This window comes from Toxorhynchites rutilus, chromosome 2, assembly GCF_029784135.1.
Source record: "Toxorhynchites rutilus septentrionalis strain SRP chromosome 2, ASM2978413v1, whole genome shotgun sequence".
Taxonomy (NCBI): domain Eukaryota; kingdom Metazoa; phylum Arthropoda; class Insecta; order Diptera; family Culicidae; genus Toxorhynchites; species Toxorhynchites rutilus.
The window spans coordinates 52710198-52729115 of NC_073745.1; the positions used below are offsets into that span (position 1 = coordinate 52710198).

The 18918-nt window shown below is 42.3% G+C and overlaps 1 protein-coding gene and 1 pseudogene across 3 annotated transcripts in view; both read right to left on the reverse strand.

Moving 5' to 3' along the window:
• LOC129767519 (mucin-2-like) overlaps positions 1-18918 on the reverse strand; it is a 223023-nt gene that overhangs the window by 68899 nt on the left and 135206 nt on the right. The gene's annotated exons all lie outside the window — the stretch shown is intronic.
• LOC129772062 (U4 spliceosomal RNA) lies at positions 8621-8700 on the reverse strand (annotated as a pseudogene).

Consider the following 18918-nt stretch of genomic DNA (forward strand, 5'->3'; position numbering starts at 1 on the left):
TTAACGACGGCAGATATTCCTTCAGCCAACGCTTCCACAGCTCATCCGAAACCAGTTGCGAGCGAAAATACGCATTGCGCAATGCTTCTGCTTCGCTAGTTGGTGCGATCACTGGATCTTGGAGCCCTGACGAAGTACCACGTAAAAAATGATTCGGTGTTATGGCTTGACATTCCACGGAGTCCTGAGGAAGATAGATGAGCGGTCTGGCATTGACGATTTCTTCAGTCTCAGCGATAACTGTTAGCAGTATCTCGTCGTTAAGGCGATGTCTTTCATGCAGCGTCTTCATTACCTCTTTAACTGTGCGCACCATGCGCTCCCATACGCCCCCCATATGGGGTGCGGAGGGCGGATTGAAGCACCATCGCGTTCTTGCGTTGGTGAACACATTGGCACATGCAGTATCGATAAGTTGGATCTGATTCTGCAGCTCATTATTTGCAGCCTTAAAGTTAGTTCCATTATCAGAAAAGATAACTATTGGAGGTCCTCGTCGCACAACAAATCGTCTAATGGCCATTATACACGATTCGGTATTCAAGCGGTGAGCCACTTCGAGGTGAACTGCACGCACATTCAAGCAGGTAAATAGGGCAATCCACCGTTTTTCGATCCTACGATAACCCACAGTGACCTCAATAGGACCGAAATAGTCCACCCCCACGTAACTGAACGGCCTAACATATGGGGTTAGACGTTCTATTGGCAACGGAGCCATTCTTGGCACATGTGGACGAGAATTGCGCACTTTACACCATGGGCAACTTTTTGCGACATTTGCCACCAATGCTCTTAGCTTTGAAATCGAAAACCGCTGACGAACTTCGTTGAATACCGTTTCTTTATTTGCGTGTCCATATCGCTGATGGTAAAACTCGACGATTCGATATGTGATGATGTGATCCCTCGGCAATATAATGGGAAACCTGGTATCAAAGGGAACAAATTCCGCCATGCTGGTTCGACCATCCACGCGCAAAACATCATGCTCATCGAGAAACGGACACAGTTTTTTCAGCTTACTTGACTTTTCAATCGGTATCCACTGTTCACGGGCTAATTGACGATTTTTCAACAGGGTACTTATTTCATCTCCATAAAAATCTCGTTGTGCTTGCCTCCAGAGCACTTGTTCGGCAATCTCATACTCTTCTTGTTTTAGGGGTACGATGATCGAACAAACTGAACGCCGTACAAGTTTTGACATCTCTGGAACGTACAATACTTCGATAGGTTTTCGTTGAATTCGCAGGCGACAGTTTGAAATGAATCGGATCACGCAGCAAACCGAACGTAATAAAATGTTCCATTTGGATATTCTGGAAGCGTCGATCCACAGGATATTATCCACCTTTGTGTGGAACATGTTGAGAACTCTGAGCTCTGAAACGAGACTTGGCGGAGGGCGGTTGTAAGATGGCCATTCTTCCTCCGAGTGTTGGAGGAAATCCGGACCACAGAACCAGGGACCATCGGGCTCTAGTGAAGCATGATTGCTCCATTTAGTTAGGATGTCTGCAATATTTAATTTGCTGCGTACATAACGCCACTCGTTTATACTTGTTTCCTGCAGAATTTCGCCGACTCGATACGCGACAAACGGTTTAAATTTTCGCGGGTCTGCGGCTATCCAATGCAGCACTGTTGATGAGTCAGTCCATAGAACACGTTTCGTAGGTTTGATGTTGTGATTTGATAATACTGAATTCAACAGTTGTACTCCTAATGTTGCAGCTAGCAACTCCATTCTTGGAATGGAAAATGGCTTCAACGGACCAACTTTCGTCTTCGCAGCCACCAGCGAACATCGAGAATTTCCTTGGTGAGTTATTCGGAAATATACAGCGCACCCGTAGTAATCCTGACTCGCATCCATAAACACGTGGGCTTCCAGCGTACTGTATGCGCTTGATGGGGCATTTCGCAGATAACACCGGGGTATGAGCACTTGGTTGATGACGGGAAATACATTTCGCAAACGAGACCATTTTTCGTAGCACTCATCGTTCACCTTCTCATCCCAATCGCAGCCAGAGCGCCAGGTATGTTGAAGAAGACCTTTCCCGTGAACGGTAAATGGTGCGAGCAAACCTAATGGGTCAAAAAGACTCATTATGCAGCTGAGTATGATCCGTTTAGTAGGACGATCGTTGGTTGACATATAATGCATCAGGTCTGCGCGCATCGTCGTGGAGAAAGTGAACACGTCGTCGGAGGGCAGCCAAATAATTCCTAAAACACGCTCACTAGGACCCTCTTTGCCGTTATTCAACGACACCTTGCTTCCTGAAGTTGATTCACCCATTGCTTCAAGGAAACCTGTCGAGTTTGAGACCCAATTGCGTATCTCTAAACCAGCTTGGCTATGAATGTAACGCACTTGTTTCGCTCGTTCAATAGCTTCATCAGCAGTATCCGCACAATCAAAATAATCATCCACATAGTGCTTGTGGATAATTGCACTTGCTGCCTCGGGGAACTGATCAGCGTAGTGGGATGCGTTGAGATTTTTTATATATTGTGCGGACGCAGGCGAGCATGCTGAGCCAAAAATGGCCACGTCCATTACGTATACTTCCGGTTCAGTCTTTGGATGAGCCCGAAACAAAAAACGCAAAACGTGTTTGTCTGTGTCTCTCATTCGGAACTGGTGATACATTTCACGAATATCTCCGCCGTACGCCACCTGTCTTTCGCGAAACTGTTGAATAACGGTGTGGAGGGGCGTCAGGAAGTCCGGGCCCGCGAGGAGCTTCGAGTTTAGGGATACGCCGTCTACTTGTGCCGCTGCGTCAAGCACCAACCTTATTTTTTGTGGTTTCCTTGGGTTGACAACCACATTCAGAGGCAAGTACCATATTTTATTCGGATTAGACGTCGCAAGTTCCTCCGGGGTTACTTTATGTGCATATTTTTTTACTTGGTACTCCTTTATTTTCTGTTTCACTTTATCGTACATTTCCGGATTCTTCAGAAGTCGCCGCTCGAGTCCCTGTAACCGCTTGATTGCCATCGGGTAACTGTCTGGTAATTTAACGTCGTCTGTTCGCCAAAGGAGACCGGTTTCGAACCGATCACCGATTTTAATCGTCGTAGCCTCCAAGAGTTCTCGTGCTCTGCGGTCCTCAGCAGATTCCGGAAGCTTACTTACAATGGTTCGAGGCTCTTGACTCAGATAATACTCCCACATCATTTGGTGAAGATCCTCGTTAGTATATCCACTGTGGAAACCGAGAAAACCAGTTGTCGAAACAGTATCTCTAGGGCCATATATCGTCCATCCTAAGCAAGAGCGAACTGCAATGGGTTCATTGGCATTACCAACCCTGGATTCCAATGGAGCAAGCAAGAAGGCGTTGTTGAGTCCGATCAGGATTTTCGGTTCCTCTCCAGTATGGTCGGCTGCATACAGACCCTCCAAATGTGGATAATGTTTGGACAACTCCTTGAAGTTAACTCGCTGCTTCGGTAGATGTAACTTTTTCACCGTATGTGCTTCTTTCACATCTAATCGATCTCCTGCATCGGAAGCAACTTTGAATGACACACACTCAGATGAAGCTTCCCGTCGAACAATATTGCCCGTCCACTGGAGAGTCAACGGCTGATACGCTCCTCGTACTCCCAGCTCGCGAACGATGCTCTCTTCAACGAGTGTCATTGACGAGCCTTCATCGAGGTAAGCAAACGTAGTGATAGATTTTCGCTCACCAAGCAATGTGATAGGAACGATTCTGAAAATAACGGGTAGCTTCCCATCGAGATGCGTGTGTAGATGACCTGCATTAACTGTGGCCAGAGTCGTAGCTCGTTGTACCACCGGAACGGGAGTCGTATCTTTATGTACCAATGGGTGATGATTTAAGCGACAATTACCAACATTGCACGTAATCTTGAAACGGCACCATCCTGTGTGCTCATTGAGGCAACGTTCACACAGCTTCCAGCGCTCCATCAGCTTAACCCGCTCAGCAAGATTCAATCGGCGAAATTCTTCACAGTTTCGTATACGGTGACCCGAAGCTTTACAGATGCGACATGGACTTAGTGGAAATAAATTCGTTGACGGTCCACTGTGAACATGAATAAATCCTTTATCCTTCGGTTTCGGTTTTTCAAATTTAGTGGAGAAGTGTGAATCGACGTTCAGTGTAACTTCGCTGGCTTCGGACACGATGGACGACGCAAAATCAGAAAATGTGCGGAGATTTACGTTTGCAGCATTGCGTTTATGATGAACCCATTCTCGCTTCGTGGACGCTGGAAGTTTATCGACCAGTTCTTGAATCAGAACCGGATTCACAAGATGGTCGTGCAACTCTGCTGCTTCCAGATGATCGCATAGCTCTTGTACCGCCATCCCGAATGGTATGAAGGTTTCTAGTCGATCAGCTCTTGGTGCATCTGTTCTTCGGACCTTGGATAGCAGAGTATGGATAAGCTGTTCCGGCCGACCGTATAACATACGCAAGGTCTCAATCACTTGAGGAACAGCTTTTGGAAGTAGAAGCCGACTACGTACCGAATCCAAAGCTGGTCCTCTTAAACATTCTTGGAGACGTACAAGGTTTTCTACCTCTGAGAAGCCGCACGCATCCGTAGAGTTGACATAACTGCTGTAGAAAAGCGGCCACTCTTCAACCCGACCTGTGAACACGGGAAGTTTTTTCGTTAAAACTTGGCGAGCAGCACGTTGAGCCTTGTTTGGCCCCGACCCATACGAAGTTAGTGTTCTTGTCGTCTGCGTTGGAATTGCGGGCGGTACTGGATTGAGCTCTTCGAATTCCTCCTCGTCGTTGTCTGCATCCCTCGTAGACGATGAACCGTCCTCACTTGGAACGTCTTGCTGTTCTGCCTGCGTTGTTCGCGTGAGTACTGGAATTTTTGATAATTTCGGGTTACGTTTTGGTGTTTCCTGTAACTCAGGAACAGGTTGCGGATTGCTATTACTGGGTTCCGTCGTTTTATTTTCCGACTCAGAAGATCGCAGATCGCCTTTGAGTTTTGAGAATTCTTCGCGTAAGAGTTGTTGTTGACGTTGAAACTCAGCCTCTTCTTCCAACTGTTTCTGATACATCAGACGTTCGTGATGCAACTGTTTCTGTTTCAGCTCCCTTTGCTGATACAGTCTCTTCTGCATTAACTTCGCCTCCAGCTCGATCCGCTTCTCCTGAATTATTCTCTCTTCTGATAGTTGTTCTTCTTTCAACTTCATTTCATTCTCCAACCGTTTTAGCTTATCTCGTAGACGGTTCCCGGAATGTTCGAAACCACATTCGACTATGTTTTCGCCTACCGTTTCTAATGTGTTCGTTGCCACTTCGTTCTGACCGATAAATTCTGCTCGCTCCGAGTTGTCTTGGTTATCAGATGGAACCGGAAATTCCAGATTAGAATCTCTCTCGATGGGAGGCACTGCGCCTTTAGAGGTTTGATATTTACAAGGCTTTGAGGGCGCGGGAGCGTTCTGCTTATTCCCCCTTTTTGCTTGTTTATCCTTCTTGACAGCACACTTAGGACACTCGAAAGATCGATTTTCCACTCCCGGAGATTCTCCTACACATTCCATGTGATACCAGGCTTCGCATGCGTCGCAAGCCACCATTGGACGATTATCGGTTTTATTGCACTTCTCGCAAGCTTGATCCTCCATCTCAAAAGTAAGGTTAGAAATAGTTCTTTTGAGAAATTGTTCGGAAAATCGGTTTAGTAAAACGTAGTTTTTGTAGCAGCACGTTTAATCCAGCTCAAACTAAAAATTCATCGTAGGTAATTACATTTTATCAAAGAAATATATAATTATTTGACTTACAGAACTAGTTTTTTATCTATCTTGCACTGCAAACCGCGTGTGCAATCCCCGATGTAAATGTTGGAGTCCTATATCGAACAAATTCAGTAATATATTTATATATATTTTTAATATAAATATCTGCGGCTTACCGCTTTTATAAATTTATGTTTTCAAAACACTAATTAAAGTACTGAATATTTTTTTAAATAGAAAATTCACGGTTCAAGTTTCAGAGTAATCAATTATCAGACTAAGCGTTCTACGAATATACTTTTTATGTCGCTTTGTCTTAACGTAGCTGTCAGTTTTTATATTGTTCGGGTTTTTTGACATTTTCGGGTGTCAATTTTAAATTTGTGCCCAGCGGTTTCAACACAAGCCGGTAGCTTACATTCACGCTTCCGTGCCGTGAGGGAATCTGTTTTGCATCGTCCTCCCAGAACCTGAACCAGGGACGAGAACATGTTCCCGTGGCGCAGCTGAATCTGGTGAGCTTTGTTCGCAGAATACACGGAAGCTCATTAAACGATAGACATATTTAGCCGCACCCGGGGAAAATTCCGGACCGTGCAACGGGAAGTCGGTGCTCAGAGCAGCAGCAGCTCAACATCCAGGAAGCTTTCGGTTTCAATGCCAATTCGAGCATAACTCTGCTGCTGCTCTCGGGGTGTGTGTGTTCATATGGCATTACCGAAGTGGATAATATTTTTGTACATAGCCCCCACATCTCAACTCGCAGGATCAGAACAGCATTGTTGTTACCTAGCACAGGCAAATAGTTCGGAATTTGTACGAATTGTACCGGTATTGTCTGTTCTGTGTGTGAGAACAGCAGGGACTTCCGGGAGCGATTTCTGTTGTTTTAAATCCTTGTGAAAAATTGGGGTTGCGATCTGGTGCATTTTTTCACAATTCGAATTTTGGAATGTTAAATAAGCATACAAATGGAGAGACGGAAATCAACTGTATGCAACTGAATCTACAGAATGATTTAAAGAAATACTGTGCAAAACATCATCAAAATATACATTTTTTGAATTGTCAATTGTGAGCCTTCAGATTAAATTATAGAGAGGCGGGGATAGGCGATAGCAACGTGATGCGAAAATACAAAAACGCTCTTCACCAGACGGCATTAAGATCGATGCGGTACATCAACCGAACAAAATTGTATCGTTGTATGCGTTGGATCGATAAGACGAGGTTCTCTGGTGGAAACGTGCATCTGGAGTCGCAACTTGCAAGTCCCCAGCGGAAAATCTTTTGGATGAATATTACAATTTAGATAGAATTTTGATGATCCTAAATAAATAAACAAATGAGATAAAAAAAATATTCTGCCAAGTGATAAGTGCCTGAAACCGTTACATGCAAGCTCGAATTGTACGTAATAACGTTACACAACGGCCGCATTGTATTGAATATAGTTCAATGGGATACATGTTTTTCTCGTTAAATTGATTACTTGTAAAATTATATTCACTGTTATTCACCATATATCGCAATAAACGTTTTGCGTAACATGCGTTTGAAGTATCTTAATATTTCGTTACATGCCTGTTTTTCAGTTTCGTAGAGTGGTTCCTCTATACAGTAGTCCTACGTCAAACCCATATTGGATTGATTGGATTGGATTAGTTAGAATAGTCCTAGACATAACGAAAGTAATTTAAAAACTAGAAGGGGGTTCTATCTGTGATATAACCGCAAGGTGGACATAGAACTAACGATGGACTTAGTAATTGTGAATAACCGAGCTCCGTGGGGTATACTATCTTGCCCCTGTACTCGATAACACATCATATTTCTGCTGCGGCTGGAATGAGAAAGAGGCCGATTTCCTGTGTGATGTGTTCACATCAGCTGTCAAGCCGAGCTCAAGGTTTACTCGTCAGGTTGCTGTGATCGGGGTATGTACGAATTGTGGGATGAGCGAAAAAGGTGAGACAATTATAGCTGGCAGTGGTGTCAATGTGCATTCTGCAATCCAAACATCCACCCCCTCTCAAAAAAAAATAAATCTGGGGAATAAATGGAAGAAAGCCAGCAAGCGAACACCTGGACCAAGGCGCTTATATCAATGTATAACAGGTGAAGCAACATCATCACTTCAATAAGAAGGGGATTACGGTTTGTGGAGCGGGGGTTGTTTGTTTTGTTATTGCTAAGATATGCTATTTTTGCCTTTTTACATGCGAGAGTGTGGAAATGAGAATGAAATACTACAAAATCATCCCTTCTATTTCACATAAATTCGCAAAAACCGAACATAGTAGGCATCGTTCGAATAAGCGTCGTAGCAGTTTGTAGAGAGCCGCCGGCAGCGTTCTGTTGCTGTTTGTAAACAATACCGACAGCAATTCCAATATGGCTGAAAGTGCATTTCATATAATTGTTTCACCTGGTACATATAGAGGCGCCTTGACCTGGACGAAGTTCGACATCGAACCTCACCACGAATCCGTGTGAAACCACGCGAATCCACGAATCCACGAATCCACGGGAATCTTCGAATCAACGCGAATCTAAGAGTACCAGGTACGTGCTAAACTCTCTCTCTCATCAACGGGCCCAGCTTAAATAAAATATAAAATTAACCCCCTCTACGAGTTGTCTATCCTCCTTTCTCAGAACCAGTCCACATTGGAAAAGGTGATTCTAGGTTTCCGTTGCGAGAAAATACGGGTCGAAGAGTCCTCCCGAGGTCGGTGGCCGACCCTGAGAGATTATATTAAAAAAAGAGGTGAGCTAAGCTGGGCAGGTTTCGCGGTGTAAGCCGCGAGAAACTTTCACACTGACAGCATTTTATTTTACTTCATTTTCTTCACGCATTAGTTTTCAACTAGCAATAATCGCACCTCGGATGTACCTCATTGGTTACGATATCGCCACTGCGCAAAGCTTTTCTGCACGCATAACATTGACGTAATTCTTCTACCGCATAATTCTAAATTAGTTGGTTTCAAGATACCATTTCGCTGTTCCATCATGGTATACTTACGAGGGTCGAACCACGATTCTACTTTCACCCGAGCCTGACGTACACGAATCATCGTATCTAGGTCGAACACGACAGACGAGCTCATGGTCTGCAATCTTCCCACTTTTTAACCCGTAATTTAGATTCCTTGTAGCTCCTATTCCATCGATATGAACAATTCTGGGGAACTCTGTTTTTTTCCGCAATTTTTGTTAGTGTACGGTCAATCAAAATACATCTTCAAGCATTCTTCAGTCTTCTCCGGTCTCCGTTAATAGTTGCTTTCAATTCTAAGCTTCCACGACCCGGTTTATGGTGGTTTGCATTTGCTTCATCCGCTCGTATTATTCGCGATAATCGTTCCGCATCGCCGATATCTTTACACCCTTATATGTGCTTAATCCTCGATACCGCGGCTGTCATTCTAACTGCATCCCAAATCGCACCGCCCATTTCTGTTCCTTCGTGGTCCGTTTCGATCGATAGAATCTCAATGATTTTTTTTTCGAGTCACTTTGAATTTCGGGAACGCGAACCTATTTTACACGGAACAAATTTCAATCTAGTGTTTTTATCATTTCAATTCCAATTCAACTTAGCGCGGTCGTCTCGGTCCGCTTTCAATTGAATCTGGCGCGATCATCTCGATCTGCTTTCAATTGAACCTAGCGCTCATCAAGAGCCGCTTCCTTTCTTATACAACACGGAAAAAAATTCATCACTTCCATCTACCGTGTGACACGTGGGAGTCACACAATCCGTAAATCCAACAAGCAAATTAAAAAAAGTCAAAGGAGGGTTGTGTCCAAGACACGACCGCATAGTTGACGTAGGATTTCGTTAGGCTTTATGTTGATTTTGGATATGTTTTGAGAATTACATCGTTAAACTCTTTGATAATGATTTGGTGGCCCTGAATAGGGCCGTTTTGTTTGGTTGTTGGGTATTGTATGTTCACTCCACCAGTGTTTACCGAGTGATGATGACAGAAGGACGGTAAACAGTCGTTGTATGGTGCGTATCAGATAAAAGATACCGAAGTGGAACGAGATATGATGAAAACCGCCCTCTGTGATTTCAGACGAGATGCCTCCTGTGTTATGTATAGATGAAATGAAGAAAAAAAATACTCACCAATGTAATGTAAGATAATTACCAATACCCAACACAATTATCATTTTTTTCTCATCAATAAAAACATGTTACTTTGATATAGAGAAAACATATTTGAAATGGAAGGGTAATTTTCTTTTATAATTTTTACTTCTTGAGTGTTTATTCAACCCAATGCGAATTTTAATTGGACTAACAACACCTAATACTATATGTAGAGCATATAGGAAATCTCTTTTTCTAATATTTCTTCACTTATTCAATTTATCTCGCCGTATAAACATTCCCTGGGTGAAAATGAACACAACCAAAAAGACAGCTTAAACCAAACGACCCGTTCTCGAGCGGGAACACACCTCGGTTTTTATTTATGAAAATTGAAAAAAAATCCTTTCATATATGAAGTCGTTTTTAACAGAACTGCTACCATATACAATTTTACACTTACACTTGTGCTAAATTTTTCACAATACACGATCGGTCATTGATATGAAATTTCACGAAGCAACCAACATTTAATTTCCAAATTTAAATTTTATTTGTTAGAATTAATCGTACAACTCACCTTAATCGCAATATAGAAATGCCCTCGACTGGCATATAGTTACAATGTCGATTTCCCCCAGGCAGTTTGGTTTTGATGTCTCTGTTAGGGAACACTTTTAGGTCGGAACAAGAGCTCCCCCTACTTTAATGTATTTGCAATGTCGATTTCCCCCAGGCAGCTTGGTTTTGATGTCTCTGTTAGGGAATACATTTCGGCAGGAGCGAAAGCTCCCCCTACTTTCAGGTATTTTCAATGCCGATTTCACCCAGGCAGCTTCATATATATAAAAAATTATAAAAAATTGTTATGGAGTGCCGAAATCGATTGACGCAAAAACTTTATCAATCCATCATAAAATGACTGAGCAATAAGCGGTTGAAATTGGACAATTTTGCACGATGTGTTCGATTTTCGGTTTTCGATTTGTACCCCAATATGTTCCCGAAAGACGAGGTCCTACGTCAAAACAGTACATTTTTTGTGTCGCAAACAAAAATTACTCACACATATAAAATAGCGTGTAGTGTTGTGTTCAGAAACTCTATAAAACTAGTGAATTTTATTGATATAATCCCGTTTTTATATATTTCCTTTTTTCATAAAATTGAACTCGGAGACAAAATGAACCAAAATGTTCTTGAAAATTCCACACAAAATGCACGCCATTTACTAATGCTAACCCGAGGACCTTCATAGCATACCTGTTAACTGGCTAAGTTCGTTGGGCCCGGACGACAATGTTGTTTCACTTTCATGAATTTTATTGCTCGAAACATTTTCAAACACTCATTTCACTATCTCCCCACGCACAACCGAAAATTTCAGCTCCTGGCAGGATCGCCAATGTGAATAACCGAGCTCCGTGGGGTATACAATCTTGCCCCGGTACTCGATAACAAGGCGCGTAGAAGTATATACTAAGGTGGGCCAACTTGCTAAAACCACTCTTCAGCCATCTTAGAAGTCTACTGTGTTTTGTTTGTAAACAAAACACAATACGCTATTGCCGAAGCTCGCTCGTGATCAGTCTGTCTCTTTCACGCTACAAGCAAATAATTCCCCTTCTACTTTCTTCCGTGCTGTTTTCATATACCGCTCCCCTAACCAACTTAGTGACGAAACGGCCTCACCTAGTACCATAGACCCGTCTTGCTCGATAACACATCATACCTCTGCTGCGACTGGAATGAGAAAGAGGCCGATTTCCTGTGTGATGTGTTCACATCAGCTGTCAGGCCGAGCTCTCTAGGTCGTCAGGTCAGGTTGATCGGGGTATGTACGAATTGTGGGATGAGCGAATAAGGTGAGACAGTTATAGCTGGCAGTGATGTCAATGTGCATTCTGGAATCCACACAGTAATCAATAAGTTACAGGCATATAACTCTTAGGCATTCCATTTTACGAATATTGTGATTATTATACCACCTCGTTGAGCCGGAAAAGTATTATTTTCGCGAATACCCCCTTCCCAAGCTCCGACAATTGGAATCATCGGTCGATAGACAATGCGGCTCCGTTTAGTCCGGCTGCAGCAAAGAAATGGAATTGGGAGAGAAGGGCATAATGCATAGGCGTATGAGCGTGACCATCCCTATTTCACATCGCAATAACAACTCAGTTCAATAGTCTGTTTTCAACACTATTTTTGAGCTACTGAACGAGTTTTCGGGGCAATAATTAACAATCATATAAATTTTTTACATTCTGTCTTGCGAATGAAGCGATTATCATACCATCCCATTCTGCCGGCAAAGAGTATTAACGTTCCGAACCTTGCACTCCAGGCGTCACGCCCTCGTCTTCGAATCTTTTAACTTACATCCAGGGTTGCCAACTATTATTTTAAAAAATCAGGGAGAGTGAAAATAAAAATCAGGAGAAATCAGGATAGCTCATATTGTGTTGTCCGAAATATTTGAAGCGATTTTTTGAAACACAAACGCATGATTTCTATAGGCAAACATACATTTATTCAATTTTCTATGCACAGTTTTTTTTTTAAATTAAAGAAAGATAATTTCTATGCTGTCCATAGTGTCGAAGTACGTGTGCTTGAGGGGATTTCGCAGGGACCATAACCAGTGATAATCTGATGGTGCAATATCCGTTTAGTTCAGCTGGTGCGTTTTATTTTTTTTCCAAAATATATATTTTTATCAAGGCTCATATGGCGTTAGCCTGACGGGGCCGGGAGTTCAATATTTTGACAGTTTTTCTTATTATCTATGTTAGTAATATGTAACCGATTACTCGCGGTCGGCTCGAGGTTAGTATTACAAGTATTCTGGTAATTGGGATGTTGCTGTCTCCAAAGCTCTGTACGTGTGCCCGACACGGGATACTTCCTATTGGGATGCAGCTGACCATTAATCAGCAACGCCCCCTAGTCTGTACCCCATATCTAGCGTGGTGCGTCTTCTCGACTCGAGGAATCCAGGATAGATTGATCACTAGGTGCGTTAGGTGCGTTAGCACATTCCAAAATGTCAAATTGTCGTGTTGTCAAAGAGACATGAAGTTTGACGTTTCTCTGATGGAACACGACGGCTGTCATATTGCACTAATTCTGGAAGTTTTTTCAATTTGTTGCGAGCAATAGTTGTGGGAATTTATCGACTGTTTGCTTAGTAAAAGCTCATAATGGAGCTTCGACAATAATGAATAAGTTCAGCTTAGAAATTAATTTCGAAAGGTGATGCTAATGATGATGAGTTTTTGTGGAAATATCAGGAAATCTATAGACAAAGTTGTAAAGCAAGAACTAGGACTACGTGCTTTAAATATTCAAAAAACAACAAGTAATTATTTTCATTCAAAATATAACGATTTGAAACTGCCTTTGGGTGTGCTAATCTGATAGACAATCTTTCTTTCCGGTCAACTTGAGGCTTCAATAATTATCGACATTGTATCTTCGATAAAGAGAATCGCTTCGGAAAATATAGATAACAAACAAAAAAAAAGATTGAACAAGTGCGTACTGGAGAGCTTTTTTATGTAGGTTACTATGACTATTCCCATTTCCAACCTGGAAAACTTCGTATATTTATTACGGATAATTTTCATTCTAAGGAAGTAAAAAGTACAAAATCAGGATGAAAAGTACAAAATCAGGATCATTTAAGAAAAATCAGGCAAAATTGATTGTTTGTCAGGATTTCAGGGAACGTGTCCAAAAGTCTGGGAAATCCTGAAAAATCAGGATCTCTGCTTACATCCCGGTACAGAAATGAAAGAAATGAAAGTCAATATATGTTGTTGCTATAAATATTTTACAGATTTTTTATTTGATGATGATGAATTTAGTGATACATATCTATCATAAGCGAAGGAATGAAACAAATCTTGGGATCTTGGATAAGCATAAAGGTCGAAACTCTTTCATTCGTTATTAATCTACACTTATAATGTAATTACCGAACATACTCCAACGGTTACATTTTCATACCTGCTAACAACAAATTGGCATTTCGTAGAATACCGACAGACTATCATTTGCTTTCATTAGATGAAAAAACATTGCAACAAAATTGTGTCGTCTAGCGCCGCAATCCAAACATCATACGATGCTTCGATGTTCGAATCGAATCGAAGTTTTTTGCATAGTGCCACGGAGGTAGCAGTGTTCACGCTAATATCGCTCCTAGGTATTATGCTAAATCTCTATCCACACACTCCATCCTGGCTGCCACGTATAGAGCACTGTATCTGTGATCTATCGCTTCGTACCTCTCGAACGAAAGCAGATCCTAGTGCAGATCTCTCTCTCTCTCTCTTTCTGCCTCTATCAGTCCTCCTCCAACAAGTTTACCAATTCTGATTGCTGTTAGTGTGCACTTTGCTGCCTGTTTGCGCTTGGGACAAGCTTGAGTAGATGCAATTTGTGATTGATTGCCATGGCATGAACTGCGTGGCTGCTGAAATTTCGCAATTCGATTCCTGACTAAGGTCGAGTGATCTGCAAAACCTTTAAATGGTGCACCTATAAACATTAAACATTATGAATGTTTGAGTAAATAGTCGATTTAGTCCCGAAATACGAATGATAAATCAACTAAACAGTGCTGCTGTACAGGAGGAAAATGATAAATAATACGAGTAATTAGTCAACAGATAAAACGTTTGATAGGGTTACCCAAGCTTGCCAATACAACATATAATTTCCCGTGCATCTATATCCCATAAAACATATTAAAGTCATTGCCTTTAATGAGAAAAGCACCATTCAAACAGTCTATATCGATTGAATATGCTCATGGAAACGTGCGACCCGAACGTATCCATTCCAGGAAGACAATGAATTATCAAATTTCAATTTACGAAAATTATCTTAGGAAAATTTATACCACAGCATAACCCAGCCCTGTGCTCTGAGGGGCCTCGCATCTTAGCTCCTCCTGACCTAGCGCCCCGTTGCATTCCTCGTGAGAGCCATTATTTTCACTTTCAGCATCGCGCACCGCGTTTAGATAGAGGGGCAAATGTAGGTAACAAACTCACACTCGGCTCGATAAGTCGGGGCAGGAAAGGGAAGGTGCAGATAATTGCCATATTATTACGATTTATGTATCATATGATTACCGCGCGCAAGAGTTCAGTTTCCTACCGACGTACGGAGGGCCCATTTAGGAAGCCCTAGACGGGGGACCCTGGCCAACCGACAAGCCAGCCAGTCAGCCAACCAGGCCTTAAGTTAGTCGGTTCGTTCTCCGTGAAACTGTCACACGTGGTGGGGAAACAAGTTCCGCTGTCTGGTCAAATTAGGTCCCTTGCTGTGGTAAATACCACCGAGCCCTACCGAGGGGTAGTTTTCATTCACATGACAAGTGCAGCCGGGGCCCACTTTCATAATCAACAAGAAATGAAGTGAAAATTGCGCAAAACCCTGCGATGCATTCCAGTTCCATTGATTTGTTTTACGAATTATTACCTCATTAAAAGCGCATATGAGCACGACAAAAAAGTGCGCCGCATTGGGTGGGAAAATCAGCCCGTTTGAAATTCGTCTCGGCCGGGTGACGAGGTGTTCTTCCTGGGAACCTCCCCCGAAGTGTAAGCTTAATCGATGCAGCAAACGGAAGCTTTGATTTACCTATTAATTAATATACGGTTGGATTTCAGTCTACGGTTTCAGTGCAGTGACTCGAAGCGATAAGGGGTGTTTCCGGGAGATGCAAAGCGTAAGGAGGGATTTTACAAGCGCCAACTCCATGGCGGATGGCGGAAGCATCGCATGGTTTGTCGTTGTTGTGGTCAGCGAAGTGATAGAAATTGGTTTCGGTAGTGGGTCACCGGTTTGATATTGGCTAGGTCAGTGCGCGGTTTGGATGTTATCTAATTGCGATCACAAGACTGTGTTCATTCCCGATTTCCAAGATATTTATTCAGTGGAATAGGAAGGTAAAGGGTGTGTCACATCAAATTGCATCACGGAAAAAACGCTGTAGAAATTTAATTTTTAGGAATTATATCTTCAGCTTTCGCTTATAATCAGATAAGAGTGTATAGATCACGTTGGCCATGCTTCACTGTCAATTTTTCGTAAATTTGGAAAAATGTCGTCGAACGAAAAACAGCGTCGTGAATTAATCCTGTGCACTCATTTCGAGAATCCGGAGTTGTCACATCGGGACATCAGTAAGATGCTGGGAATCGTCCAATCCACGGTCAGCAGAGTACTAAAACGATACTTCGAGAACCTAACCATCGACCGGAAGGTGAAGAACGGCAAAAATGGATGCTCCGTCAGTGATAAAGATCACAAGCGCATAGTTAAGCAGTTTAGACGTGATCCGAGAAGTTCGGTCCAGGATGTCGCCAATAAGCTGAATTTGTCAAGTTCATTCGTCCAGCGGACCAAGCAGCGGGAGGGCCTGCGTACATACAAGGTTCAGAAGGCTCCTAACCGCGACGAAAGGCAAAACATGGTGGGGAAGACGCGAGCCCGGAAGCTGTACACCGGAATGCTGACGAAGCCGCATTGCCTGGTAATGGACGACGAAACCTACGTCAAAGCGGACTTTCGTCAGCTGCCGGGCCTGTTGTTCTTCTCCGCAGAGGACAAATCCAGCGTACATGGTGTGGCAAGCGATCTGCTCTTGCGGAAAGCGGAGCGCCTCCTTCGTGATAACCGGCACGGTAAACGGGCAGGTTTACCTTAAGGAGTGCCTACAGAAGCGTTTACTACCACTATTGAAGCAGCACGAGGGCCCGACCATCTTCTGGCCGGATCTCGCTTCGTGCCACTATTCAAAGGACGTGTTGGAGTGGTACGAAGCCAACGGGGTCACCTTCGTGCCAAAGGAAATGAACCCGCCCAACGCGCCGGAGCTTCGCCCAATAGAGAAATATTGGGCGATTATGAAGCAGGCCCTCCGGAAGAACCCAAAAGTTGTCAAATCGGAGGCGGATTTCAAGAGAAAATGGATTTCTGTTCAAAAAAAAACTACTACCTGACGTTGTACAGAACCTTATGGACGGGGTAAAGAGGAAGGTGCGAGCATACGGGCTTGGGCTCGATGTATGAATAAAAAGAAAATGCCAAAAGTTGTTTAATAGTTTTTATTTTACTGTCTAAAATTTTCAAAAGGATCGGTCTACTGGGCGAATTTCTACAGCGTTTTTTCCGTGATGCAATTTGATGTGACACACCCTTTATAATACACGCGCGATTAGGCAAAAGGTCCACTTGAATCTTTTGGAAATTAACAAGATCAAGACGGTACACTACTATACAATTCGTTGTAACGTGCTGTGAAAATAAAAACCCTGAAAATAGTTTCCGACTTTATGGGTTCAATGAGTTGAGTGTTTAGTACCGTTTTGTCTCAAATTCCGAGCACTTCAGCTTAGGTGGCCATTAAACAGTGTCTCATTATTCAAAATTGTACTTTATCGCGAAATTAATTTTATTTTTGGATACTTTTTCATTTGACTTCAAAAAAATTGATTCACAAATATATTTTCATGGTGAAAAACTAAAAATAACATTAATCACATTTGTCTCAAATTCCGAACACCATTTATGTCACTGATTCCTATTCCGAACTCATAACATATCCAAAAATCATAAGTGTGTTTTTTTATCGTTTTTGAGTTATTATTTTTCAAAGTTAACATGATTTAGTCTTCGTTCGATATTCCTATGCGACTAGACGAGATCTATGCGAAAAGGATTCCATTTCTTTTGCAAATTGAATATTATTTTCAAAGAAGACTAGCTCATTGACTTAAATTTAATATGTCGATTACTCTAATCTGTTAGGTACCGTAAAAGCGGCTAACTTTGATAGTGCGGGTAACATTGATAGCGCATGATGACCTGCAAATAACTACCTATCACATTATTCTCGTTATATTTACTATAGCACATATGTTACCATTTCGTAAATGAGGTGATATTCTATGTATACAGCTATGATTTTGTGCTGTTTGCGTCGTTCATTTATCAAGAAAGTAAATAAACATCTTTACTGATTTTTGAGCTATCTTATAAGCCATTAAAACAATCACATATTTCTCATATAACTAACCCAGGGAGCTATAATCCAATATAGATTTTTTAATGTTGGTATACTGCTCTCAATATTTTCTCAAATATTCATTCATATAAACGTCAATATGTGCGTTAAATTTGCATTTTTCTAAAAAACATCCAATATTTCAAAAATCGGATCATGGTTTGTTCATTCAGGTTGCTCCACTGATAAGATCCAGACTACCTTCGACAGAATGAGCAAACTACCATACCCACGCATTGTTTGTAAACAAACCAACGAGTTCCTCCTGCGGTGCATATTCGTGATTTTTTAACAAAGTTATTATTCGTTTTCTGATGACTGTAGTGGCGTCTAAACCGTCTAAAATGTCGCGAGAGAATGAGAAAAGAACCTATACAAACTACACACCCGAAAAGTTACAGGCAGCTGTAGCTGAAGTGCCGAAAAAAGGAGCATCTATATACGCGGCTTCATGGAGCTTCGGCATACCGTACGGTACGTTGAACCATAAGGTGCACGGACTACATGACAAGAAACCAGGTTCCCCTAACGTTCTAACCGATGCACAAGAAAAGGATCTTGCTGATACCGTTCGTGTGGCCGGAATCTGGGGATTCCCTCTGACTGCGGATTGCATTAAGAAGCTCGTCAAGCAATTCCTCGAACACAACAATATGAACTGAAGAATAATTCTCCCGGAAAAGATTGGGTTAACTAATTCCTAGAACGGCACAACTTAGTATCGCGCTTGTCCCAGAACATCAAACGAAGTCGTGCCAAAGTTGATCCACGAAGATCAATGAATACTTTAAAAATCTGGCGACAACCGTGGATGATGTTCCGTCAGAAAACATGATAAATTACGACGAAACCAACTTTAGCGATGATCCGGGATAGACAAAAGTCGTAGTGCAAAGAGGACAAAAACACGTCGACAGGGTTATGGACCATTCCAAATCTTCATTTTCTGTGATGTTTGCG